At 38.1% G+C, this 10,381-nt stretch overlaps 1 protein-coding gene across 1 annotated transcript in view; it reads left to right on the top strand.

The window, feature by feature from the left end:
* DIAPH2 (diaphanous related formin 2) overlaps positions 1 to 10,381 on the top strand; it is a gene marked incomplete at its 5' end in the record, with an annotated part of 1,076,033 nt that overhangs the window by 894,975 nt on the left and 170,677 nt on the right.

The following is a 10,381-nucleotide window of genomic DNA, read 5'->3' as shown; positions in this document are numbered from 1 at the left end:
AAGGAAACAAAACCATCTCTCACATTCAAGTGGAACTAAAAAACTGTTCACCTTCTCTGTTTATACTTTATGGCTGAGGAAACTAAAAAACTGTTCACCTTCTCTGTTTACACTTTATGGCTGAGGCAAATAATAGCTGCTCTCAAGAAAAAACCAAGTAGGCAAAACTGTCCACCTCTTCTAAGTAAGATTTTATGTTTTATATTTATATTTATATAGTTCATACTTTTTTAAATAGAAGAAAGCCTAAGGTGTATTGACGTTAAAAGTCTTCTTCATGTGCTCTAAAGTGATGTGGAGAAGTAAATAAAAAAGGAAAATTAATAGTGAGTATGTAAGCTCCACTTAATTTCGTTTAATCAGATTTTTCTTGAAAAGCCTACAATTCAAAAAATATTCTGTACTTGGACTAGAAGCTGTCACATGCCATCAGAATAGAAATTGGTAGATCCCAATAACTATTGTTCTCCAACAACCACTGAGAGAAATGGGACCCAGTGCAGAGTTGTCCAGGAAAGCTTTTGACATTGGTGAAGTTCATGTAAGGAGACCATACAAGTTATAGTTATCTTTTTCACACTTGGGTGAAATGTAATGGGTAACATTTAACATCTGCTTTTCATGAATGCTCTCTGGGAAATTAGCCTGAAGGTAGATTTGGTTGAGAGGAAGTAAGTGTTTTGGTTGGAGTATAAGGCTGTTTATGGATATGAAAACAGTGAAGATAGCTTATAAAAAAAGTGAAAAACTGGAGGAAAGAAAATGAAAATATGTATTTATATGTTCATATTAATTTTTAAAGATAATGCTATGTGGAAAAATGCTGTAATTATTACTAGCCCATAACTATGAGGCCACTCTACCTATCTTCTACCCATCTTCAGTCTTTATCTGTATAATGACAATATTCTATCATGTTATCAGAGGCCCTATCTACCTCTTAAGGAAAATAAAAAACTTCGCTCCTCTTACTCAATTGAACTATCAAAGCAATAAAAGTTAAATGTGAATGGAAATAATTTTTGCATAAACTCAGTTCTCTGTTAAGAAGCTTATAAGTAAAAGCATGTTATTCTGGGCCATAAAATAACTGCCTAATCTTTCCAGACTGTTTATTTCAAAAGATACACATTTGCTAGGGCCCTTGTCTGGTTAGTCTCACACCTCATACTGATTCTAGAAAGACTCTACCAGAAGAGTGAGATCATTCCTTGGGATTTCGGTGAGTTTGGTACTCAAGGGAATGTAGTGTTGTCAACTGTGAAACATCAAGAATATATCACAAACTGCATAATTTTATAGCACTGATTTCAAATGATCTGAATTAGAATTCCTTTCACTCATAGCTGAAGTGCCTCCATGAACACATAGGGTCAAAAGTATCAGGCCATTGGGAAAAGCAGATGGTGTAATGGTTATGTCACTAGACTCCCACTTGGCCAAGTGGGAGGTTTCGAGCCCTGGATTCGGCTGCTTGAAACTCACACCAGGGGCATGTGTTTGCAGACCCAAAATCCTGAAAGGATACTGGAGGAGAAGGGATTGTGGCATAGCCGTCCCTCCAGGGGGGACTTTCTTGCTTTCTCTCTCTCTCTGGCGAGTGCACATGCCCTATAGCAAAAAAAAAAAAAAAACCACACACACAAAAAAAACCAAAACTCTGCTATTTAGCTATGACAGTCATTTTAAGTGGTAGCAGCCAAAGCACATGTCCAGAGGTCAAAAGTAATTAGCGAGCAGACAGTAACAATGGTAAATCTTTTTGGATATCAGTTGAAGAGCTTGGAAATCAGCGAGGGAGATGGAAGACACAGAATTTATAGGTCTGCAGAAACCTCTCCAGTCTGCTTGCTTCCTTTACAAGGCATAGAACTGAGGACTTTTGTAGATTTCCTCCTGGTCTCTGTCTTTGCTAGCTAGATCATCTTTTCCTGCTGGTGCCTCATGATTTTTTCCTTTTGTAGGCACCAGATTTGATTCTTTTCCATGATCTCATTGACTTGCTATTGTTCCCCGTCCAACACTGGCATCCTTGCTCCTTTCCTATAACCTCTATTTTGGTAGGATGACATAGAAGCAGAAGAACCAAATTATAAAGAAAGCTATTTACCCTAAGTAAAGTAAAATAAAAGGGAATAACCAAAAAATCTGAAATTGGAGTTGACCACAAACATCAAAGATTTATCACTTTGCTTGCCATCTCCATTATCAGTGCTTACAGATGGAAATTACTGGGATGTAAAATATAGAGCCCTACCATTGTGTTTCTGATTGCAATGTTTTCAATTCCATATGTAAACAAAATGAGGTATTAGTCTGTGTTTTTCATTAGAAAACCAAAATGTAACCAAATATCATGATTAGTTGCTTAAATTACTAGTCTTCCACAGTGAACTTGTATCCCTTCTAAATAGTCACTGCTTAGATAACTAGGAAAGAACTCCCAGACAATGCCTTTGAACCATTCAGCTGAACGTCCTGTTTCAGCTAAGGGCATAAGAAGACATTTCAAAGGAGAGTATCATATCAAGAGTAATATTGAATATATTGAACATATTCATATCTGGTATAGTGCAGGCCCCAAACAGTGAGGATGTACACAGACAATAAATAGCCACTCTTTATTGGTATGAGCTGGCTAAATATTCACCAAGATCAAGGCTTTGCAGATATCAAATTCAGAGCTTAAGATATAAGCCCCTAAATATTCATTCGTTTTTTTGTGCTTCTGTTTTGTGACAGGTACTATGCTATACATGATGGAAGATGCAGAAATAATTAAGATTTCTTTAGTTTAAGACCCTCGTGTCTTGTTGAAATGATAAAGAGTACAGAAAGACTACAGAATAAAACAGAAGATAATAAATATACAAGAGGTGTTAATAACATGATATGTGAGTTCAGAGGAGGGAAGTAGCATGCCTTATTGAATAGTTCAGAAAAATAACCATGGAGGGAAAAATTTTGAAGGATGAGTAGGGATTTTAGCAGTGCAAGTTGGACGTGAGGATCATCTTAATGAAAGGAAGAGGCAAGAAAGTGTAGACCTTTTTTTTTTTTTCCAGCAATGAGAAACAGTGTAGTGAGTAAGAAAGTAGCCTATATAAAGTGTAAGAGCATGAAGGTCATTTCTGGAGAAGTAGGTTGGCACCACATCTGAAGTGCTTAACTGAAAGACTACAGTGTTAGCATATAATTCTTTAGGAAATGGGGATTTGTTGAAAGTGTTTAACTAGTGGAAGAACATAATCAAATTTACACATTAGGATATGTAATCTATGGGAGTATAAGTGATGAATTAGGAGTCTACTGTCATATTCTTAGTCAAAGGAAATAGTTTAAGAGGAAAGAAGTAGGCAGCAGTCAAAGACAACTCTAAGGTTTTGAGTTTGATTGGCTGAGAGGAAGATAGTTAGGTTACTAAACTATTAAGATTAGAAAGAAGAATAGTAGTGATAGAAGGTAAATTCACGTTGGAGTGGCTACCAGAAGATGGCATAATGGTTATGTCACTGCACTCCCACATAGTCTATCATGGTTTGAGTCCTGGACCTGGTGGCTTAAATCTCACACTGGTCATGTGTGTGTGCATGCCCAAGATCCTGAGAGGAGAATGGAGGAGAAGGGATTCAGGCATGGCCACCACCCCTCCTGTGGGGTGATTTCTTGCTTTCTGTCTCTGTCTCTCTGGTGAACACACACATTCTATAGCAAAAATCTCTCAAAAAAAATCAGTTTGGGGCAAGATAAACTGGAAGTGGCAGTAGAGTATTGCATTCAAGATGTCTAGAAGGCTCTTGGAAATGTGAGTGTAGATTTCTTGACAAAAATGGTCACATTCTTGACCATTCTGTTTATAGTATGGAAATGGAAGAAATTATTTAGAGAGATTATTAAGAAAGAGGAAAGAGAGTCAAGAACAGAACCTTGAAAATTCTCCACTTAGGGGCTGAAAGTAGAGCTGGCAAAGAAGATAGAGAAGGCACAGTCAGATAGATAGGAAGAGAATCCATACATTATCATCCTTGAAGCAAAGGAAAAGAGAAGTATTAAGAAGGCAGAACAGGAGTTGGCAGGTGGCATTGTGGTTAAGGTGGCTGGACTCCCATATACCTGACCACAGTTCGAGTCCCAGATCTGGCAGCTTGCTTTCTCACTTACCTTCTGTCTCTCTGTCTCATTCTGGTCAGCTTCAAAAACATAAAATAAAATAATGACAATATATAAAATAATTCTTAAATTAAAAAAAAATGTAAAAAACGAAGGCAGAACATGTAGCCTGCCTATAGTGATGCACTGGTACTACCACACTCTGCAGTATCTTATGGAAAGTCAGTGTTCAGTTACTGCGTTGACTTGTACCTTTTGGGTGTTGTGGTGCTGACTGAGTGGGAAGATTGAGGGGAGGATCATGATGTAAGGCCCTGTTGAGGGTGCTCCTTTCTCGCTCTTTCTTTGTCTCTGCTTCTCTCTCATGAGAATAAGAATTAAACTTTATGAAAAAGAAAAGAAAGTGAGAAAGGTGGGCCTTTTAAACAATATATGCTATGACGGAATGAAAAAGGTAAAGGACCAATGATTTGCCATGTGTGATCTTTCGAGTGACCTTTTAAAAGCCATCTTTCCATATCGTGATGGAGTTGGGAGGCAGAATGTAGTAGCTAGGCCATGAAAAGATAACGAGGCTATAGGAATAGATAGCATTCCTTTAAGAGTTGAGAAATCTGATTTGAGTATCTTCTTGGTGCCATATATTGGGTTAGGTACTAAGAATGCAAAACCAAACAAGACACTTGCCTTGAGGAGCTCACATATTGTTTGGGAAAACACGAATATAAAGCATGTGTTCTAATTATAGTGCAGTCTTATGTGTGTTGCAGTAGATAACGGAGTGGTGTGCCTGTGCAGCAGTGGAGGTAAGAGTACCTTCTCCATCCCCTCGCTTCTCTCCTTTGTGTCCCTAGAATATGGAGTATTCTTTCGAGAAGTTTGATTGGTGAATGGAACATCTCATTTTCTCTTAACAACCTAGAATGGATCTATAATCTATGAATTTTGCTAAATCTTCCTTGACCCTCTTTATTACAGCCTTCGTTACCACTTAAAGTAGTAAGTTCCATATGCTTAGAATCCACTTTGTTAAGAATTGCCCATCAGCATTTCTGTCTTTGTCATTATAAGATTAAAGGTAAGCTGTGGTGGAAAAAGAAGCACATAGAAAAAAAGCTCACAGGAGTGAAAACCACACTTAGAATACAAATACACAACTCCACATCTGTTTTATTACTGAACAGCTATAGACACTTAAGACTTGCTTCTGTTCCTTCAACCAGCCTGACTTCTTCATTCTTTGAGCACTGTAAGTAAATACAAATGTGCCTCTCAGCAATAGGTAGATATCTAACTTAGCTATTTTGGCTATGACTAGATTTTGATATATAGTTCTAAACATTAAAAAGACACACAAGAGAAGCATTATGAAAAAATGAAACCAGGAAACAGAATAAATGTATTTTTGTTTTAGAACCGCACAGGGCAACCAAGAAAACTAAATTTGAAAAAACAGAAAAAACTCAGGAGACACATGATCCTGGTTTTATGTATCAGTGAGATAACAGTATAAATGAGAAGGTATAATTTACCATTTGAGAAGAGATAGGGGACAAGAAACAATGTTATATAAAAGAGGAAAAACCAAACTCTAAGTATTAGGGAAAAAGAACTTCAGAATAAAACAAAACTTGCATTTCCTCTGGTCTCTGTTTCTCACATAAAACCCAAATGTTGGGGCCAGCAGGTGGCACGATGGTTAAGGGCACTGGACTCTCACGTGGCCGACTGCAGTTCAAATCCTGGACCTGGCAGCTTGCTTTCTCACTTTCCCTTTCCCTTTCTATCTGTCTCTCTCTCTCTCTCTCACTCACTCACTCTGTCCCTCTCTGATCAAATTGAAATAAATAAGTAATGTTAAATAAAATAATTCTTTAAAAAAAAACAAACACCCATATGTTCCTGGCTCTTGTCTCCACATACACATTCAGAACCTTACCTGCTATGAAGGATCCCTGAAGAATTTCTGGAAGTTCTCAGACCTTTTCACAAACAGAAGCAAACATATGCTACTCTGCTTCTCCTCTTCTTTCTAGGACACCACGCATTTCCATGCTTGCTGTCATCTAGAGCAGCTTAGACTATTGTGCCTTCATGGTGGGCCAGAGCTTCACAGTGGTCATTAGCAAAGTAGAGAGAAATGCCTCTTTTCTTTTTTAGGTGCTGTTCTATCATTTTACCAAATAGACCACTTATGCCTGAGCATCTTACTTTTTTAGAGAGAGAGCTTTTGGTTTTAAATTACAGCACTCTTGATCTCCATACGTTAGACCCCATGCATCAAGGTCCAGAGTGAAGCCCATGACAGATCCCATGCAGGACTTAGTATTACCCTCAGTCTTTGATGACCAAGATCAATTGAGGTTTTATGCTTATTTTTGTTGTATTATTAAAACAAGCTGATCATTTATCCCAAGGTGTTTACTTCTTTCTCCCTTAGGATAAGTTCTTCCCCATTAAGTTCTTCAATCTATTTTGTAAATGTTAGAATCATATACTAGCCCACTAAACCTCATTTAGTTTATAGTGCACTGGTTGTATTATAATGTACAATTACAATCTAGTATAGAAGGACTGACCTGTAATGCAGAGGTTAAGACTGTGCATTGTTAACCAGATCCCACATGACCAACCGCAGTTTGAATCCTGGTCCCAGCAGCTTGAGAGGCACACTGGGCATATGTTCATGTGTGATCAAAAATCCTGACAAGACGGAGAAATAGAGGAAAGGGGGTTGTGGCATGACCACACCCTTTGGGGATACTTTCTCCCTCTCCCTCCTTCTGTCTCTCTCAGGTGACAAAGAGCAGTAAAGTATGGATCTGGACTTCAAGAACTCAGTCTTACGGGATTGACATATATACAATATAAATGCTATCATATAAATGTGCAGAAAGTGCTCAAAGAGCAACTAACTACCTAGTGAATTCAAAAAAGTTTCATGATAAAAGTAGCATTTGAGCTGTTTTAAAGGATGAATGGTAGTTTGTTGGGGAAAAGAGGAATAGATATTTTAGCAAAGGAAAATGGCAAATACATGTAATAGATGTGTGAAAGGGTACAGGGGCAGTTTTGAAGTTTGTTGCAGCGAAGAGTCAGCAGGGATTTTTTTTTTTAATAGAGGATTATGTGATCCCATACAAACACAAGCAAGAGAGGTTGAGGCTAGATAAAACACATTTTTGGAAGATTTGCACATATATGGCTGTTGAAACCTTGGAATCACCTGGGAAAAACGTGTCAAATAGGAGTTGAAAGAGGGACAAAGATAATATGTTTGGCAACTATAGTGTTTAAGAGGCAAATAGAAGAACCAACAAAGGATTCTCAGAAATTTAAAAAAAGAAAAAAAAAAGTCAGAAAAAGAGAAATAGAAGCAGTTAAAAGTGGTACCTAGAAGACAGAGTAGAGAGAGTTTCAGGATCACAGGATCACATCCTGCAGAAAGTTAGCTGAAAATAGATCAGTGGGTGTGTCAACTAGTAGGTAACAACTGACCTTTTCCCAAGTAGTTCCAGTAGAACCATGAGGGCAAACAGCCACTTAATGAGCTAAAGAATGAAGGATACCTTTTGTACCTGTAATGCTGGGGGTCAAAGAAAAGAAAGACAGTCGGAAGAGAAAGAAATGATGAATTACATCTCTTCTCAGGACTCTGACAGGAAACTCTAGACACTCTCAAGGATCATGAAAGAAAGTGCCAATTGTTATGTCTAGTTTTACTTCCAAATATGTGCTTTTCCCCCTTAATGCAATCGTGTTTATTAAGCATATACTACAGTGATGCAACTGAAATACCTTACATGCCTAGTGCCCTGTGGTTAACAAAACACTTTCTCATCTAGTGTATGGTATCTGGAAAATTCACTTAGCTATTCAGTGCAGAGTAAACTCATAAATTAAAATGAATATCTGTGCCATATACATAGAAACAATGGATTGGAAGCGAAAGCAATATATTCTTTTAAAACCTACTATTTTGAAGAGGCTTTTGCTATAGGGCATGTGCGCTCGCTGGAGAGACAGAGAGAAAGTAAGAAATCACTCCCCACCCTGGGGGTGATGGCCACGCCACAATCCCTTTACCTCCATTCTCCTTTTGGGATTTCGTGCACACGTGCACACACTCCCAGGATAAGTTTTCAGCTGTCATTTCCAGGACTGGAACCATGGTTGATTATGTGAGAATTCAGCAATGTAACCATTACATCATCTGCTGACATGTAATAATTATACATGTTTACGAAATGCAGTGTGATTTTTCAGTACATGAATACAAAGTGATGTGAGGAAATCAAGATAATAAGCATGTCCATCCCCTGAAACATTTATCATTACTTTGTGTTAGGAACATTCAAAAATCCTTTCTTATAGTTATTTTGGAATATATAATAAATTGTCAATTAACTGTATCCCACTGTACTATGGGAAGCTAGGACTTGTTCCTCTTATCTGTCTGTAATTTTGTGTTCGTTAGTCAATATCGCTCAATCCTCCTACCTCTCTACCCTTTTCAGCTTCTGGTACCACTGTTTTGCTTTCTACTAGTATCAGTCCAATATTTTTAGTTTCCACAAATGACTGAAAACATGTGATACTTTTCTTTCTGTGCCTGGGTTGGTTCATTTAGCATACTGTCCTTCATATTCATTCATGTTGCCCCAAATGACGAGATTTATTTATTTTTAATGGCTAAATAGTATCCCCCCCCCTTTTCTGGGTATGTGTGGATATGTGTGTGTGTGTGTGTGTGTGTGTGTGTGTGTGTGTGTGTGTTACATTTTCTTTATCCATTTGTGTGTTGATGGACACTTTGGTTGATACCACATCTTGGCTATTATGAATAGTTGTGAAATAAACAGGGGGATACAGATACCTCTACAACATACTGATTCAGTCCTTTTTGGGTATACACCTAGTAGCAAAACTGCTGGATCATAAAATAGTTCTATTTTTAATTTTTTGAGGAACCTCCATACTCTTTTTTTATAATGCCTATAGTACTTTACATTCCAAACAGTAGTGTATAAGTTTCACTTTCAACAAGAAAAAATCTTGAGTTAACTGGGTAGATGTCAAGGGAAGAGTAAAGAAAGTAGCAAAAAGGATGGGACTATCCTCCAAAAACTGATAAATCTAGAATTAAGTAATTTGCAGGGGATGAAAGTCAGAGGTGGGTGGGTCAAAGTGATTCTCTTGACGAGTAAAAGAAGTGGTGAAGAAGAGGCAAATCAAATAATCCTTAGGCCAGCCACCTAATGCTCTCAGCAGCATGACTTAGCTTAGTTACCTCTTGGCATTAAGCAGAGGGTGACTATCAGGAGTCTTGGAGGAGTGATCAACATTCTGGTGATAATTCAAAATGTAAAAAAGGTGGGTAAATCTGGGAAGAATAAGTAGAGCAATAGACCAAAGATAAAACCCTAGAGAAAACAAATATTTATGGCTCTGATTCTCAGCCATGGCCACACACTGAAATTACTTGGAGGTACGTCTATGAGATACTTATGTCCATTGTCTTTTCTGGACCAATTGCATCAAAATCTTTGGGGTCAGAGCTTAGAAAACAGTGTATTTTAAAAGTCATCCAAATAATTTCAATGTGCCAAAATTGAGAACCACCAATTTATGGGGCTAGCTCACAAGCTGGAGTGCCCAAGAGAGCATGAGGGCCAGACAGTGGCACAGCAGTAAAACATGACACTCTTTGAGGCACTCCTACCTGGGAAAGTTCCCAGTTCAAATGTAGAGACCTCCCTGAGTATGCCAGGCACTCACATGCCTGTGGTTTATCTAGGGATATCTGAGGCTGAGAGTAGATTGCAGCATTGGGATCTTATTGAGGATTCTCTCTCTTTCTCTCTCTGTTAGTCTCTCATATGTAGGGGAGACATAAGTAAGTAAAAGGCATTAAGGGATTGGTTATGGAGATATGGAGAGAAGAAAGCTAGTGTGCTGTCATAAAGGCCAAAGCAATAGAGCTTTTCAAACAGAAAACTCTTATTAACATTAAATGTAGTTGAGAGGACCAATAAAATAAGGATTTAAAAGTATAAGATTTACCTATCAAGAATTCATTGATGGGGCCAGCAGGTGGCGTTGTGGTTAGGAGCACTGGACTCCCACGTAGCTGACCATGGTTCGAGTCCCAGGTCTGGTGGCTTGCTTTTTCTCTCTCTCTCTTTCTCTCACTCTGCCCCTCTCTGGTCAAATTAAAAAATAAGGGAACCAGCAGTTAGCGTAATGGCTATGTCGCTGGACTCCCACGTAG

Source organism: Tupaia chinensis, unplaced genomic scaffold, assembly GCF_000334495.1.
Source record: "Tupaia chinensis unplaced genomic scaffold, TupChi_1.0 Scaffold144482_1, whole genome shotgun sequence".
Classification (NCBI taxonomy): Eukaryota; Metazoa; Chordata; class Mammalia; order Scandentia; family Tupaiidae; genus Tupaia; species Tupaia belangeri.
This window is presented reverse-complemented; position numbering and strand designations above follow the sequence as displayed.